Here is a 2,487-nt window from a genome sequence, read left to right as displayed (position 1 = left end):
CAGCAGACTACCAAGTAGTCTGCATGGTACCAAAGGAGAAAGATAAACAACAAGCCAGCTACAAACCCTTCGATCTATAAGAGTGACCTGCCTGTAAGATATGTTGATACAATAGCACAAAACCAATATCTGACTTGAGTTAAGGCCCACTTTCATCAAACCTATACCCAACATTGCTTGGGTGGCCAAAAATCTGAGACTAGCTAGGTCAGGGACCTAGGGGAAAACCAAATACTACTTTTCTGTTAAGGGAACATACCAATAAAATGGCTCCTAATGACATTCTGCTATACTCACAGATCTGTACCCTTCTCAGCCATCATCAGAGACACTTTCTCCTGCAGATGGGAATAGAGACCAACAGCCAGACAATGTGCAAAAAGTGAGAGACCTTAGAATATTCAGCCCTAAAAGGAATGTCTCCATCAAATCTGTTCTCTCAGGACTCAGGGAATCCTATAGAAGAGGCGTTGTAAAGACTCGGGGGATGGGGGGATGGGGAGATGGAAGATACCAAGGAATCAAGCCGTTTTAGATATGATGGAGCTGACACACTTATGAAGTCATTGAGACTGAGGCAGCATGCACAGGGCCTGCATGGATCTGCAACAAATGGAGTCCTAGAGCTGAAAGAAGTGCATGCCCCATCCTTCACTCAGAAGCTATCTCCAACCGATAACTACTTACAGGTGAAAATTTAGTTTTCTCCAAGGAAGTCTCACTGGGGAAACAAACCATTCTTAAGAGTAAACTGCATAATTAGCAGTAGATGGCCAACAGAAAATGAACTCAGTGATGTCTTTGGAGGTTCTTTATCTTATAATAATGTTAAGTAAGGGCTTTCCCTCGCCCTTACAGGTCTATTTTTTTAGTTTTATGGCTTCTGGGTTTGTGTTTTTATGAAATTTTTGTGTGCTCAACTGTATGTGTCTCTGAGTCTATGTACAATTTTCTGCTCTCTTTCTCTCTCTATCCTTCCTTCCTCCCTCTCTCCCTCCTGCTCTCTCTCTTGCTTTCTACTCCTTTTCTTCCTTCCTTCCTTCCTTCCTTCCTTCCTTCCTTCCTTCCTTTCTTTCTTTCTTTCTTTCTTTCTTTCTTTCTTTCTTTCTTTCTTTCTTTCTTTCTTTTTCTTTCCATGTAGTAGTTTATTGGACAAATAGCACAAGGCCCATTGCACCGAGTCTTGCTAGAAGGGTTAGCTTCTTTGATGACCCTCACCTCCTCCATCAAGATGCTTTCTTCTGCTTCTTTTCATTTTTTTTTTCTTTCTCCCTCTCAATTTCGGCAACATACTTCTCAATTTCTTCAGAATTTAGAATCTTGAGGTACTGATCCCGCCTCACAACGGCAAGTTCAATGTTTTCGCCACCTCGCTGGACCACCTCCAGCAGCGCCTTGATCACTTGTTTGATGGTCAAATCATCTGTTTAGATGGTATCATCAGTGTAGTTCTCCAGAAATTCACACATGGACTTGGTGCTCCGGCCTATGGCACTGATCTTCCAAGCATGGTATGTGCCCAAGGGGTCAGTCTGATAGAGTCTAGGGGTGCCATCAAATTCAAAATCTACAATTAGGGCAGAGACACCAAATGGCCTGTGCCCATTGCTCGGTGTGTAACACTGCTTCAGACTGGCAATGTAGCGGGTGATGTACTCCCTGGGTCCTCCACGGTCAGCCAGTGGCTCTGACACTCGACCTGACTATCTTTGCATCAGCAGTGAGACCTGCAAAGGCCATACAGACATTATCGTCCAAAACACAGATTTTCTGTATTGTCCTTTCATCTTGTAGTTTGGCCACGGATTTTTTTTCTCCACACCAAGAATGACAATGTCCCTTCCTCGAACACCAACTGTGGTGGAGTCCTTCTTGACTGCCTCCTGCGTGTACTCCACTTGGAAGAGGTGGCCATCGTAATGGCGTGGTAGTAGCTCATCACCGAGGACACGTGAGCTTGGGCCGCCGCTGCTCAAAAGCGCACACTCACTGTCAGCTTTTATGCTTTTTCTTTGGCTGTTTTGTCACATTCCAATCTGTTTTTTGATTTATCTTATTTTATTCCTTATGTATCTGTTCTTTTATAATGAGAGATAGAAAGGATGTGAATCCAAATGAAGATGTGAGAAGGAACTGGGAAGAGTAGGGTAAGTGGAAACTGATCAGAACATATTGTACGAAAAACAATCTATTTTCAATAAAAGGGAAAAAAAGAATTTTCAGTTCATAAAGTGCTCTGGTTAATCATTTTTCACCTGTTTTCTGACTCATAGTGGTTATCCTGTGATGTAGATATGATTATTCTCACTTTGCAAATGAAAAGAGCAAAACCACAAAAGAACAACCCAAAGTCTCAGGCTTATAGCCAGAAACTCTGCACAGCTCAGCCCCATAGGGTTAAAATTTTCACTCTTCTGCATTCCAGAACATCGATGAAAAAATTTCAACTTCTGACCTTTCTGCCTCCACCTCCCAGTACTGGGATTA

The 2,487-nt window shown here is 42.7% G+C and overlaps 1 pseudogene across 1 annotated transcript; it reads right to left on the bottom strand.

Moving 5' to 3' along the window:
* Nucleotides 1–1,226: 1,226 nt before the first annotated feature.
* LOC308436441 (proteasome subunit alpha type-7-like) lies at nucleotides 1,227–1,740 on the bottom strand (annotated as a pseudogene). Its single transcript has one exon. The product of its transcript is annotated as a proteasome subunit alpha type-7-like (transcript).
* Between the last annotated feature and the right edge of the window lie 747 nt (nucleotides 1,741–2,487).

Source organism: Micromys minutus (assembly GCF_963924665.1).
Source record: "Micromys minutus genome assembly, chromosome: 24".
NCBI lineage: Eukaryota > Metazoa > Chordata > Mammalia > Rodentia > Muridae > Micromys > Micromys minutus.
The sequence above is the reverse complement of the archived record's forward strand: the minus strand, read 5'-3'. Positions and strand labels throughout refer to the sequence as shown.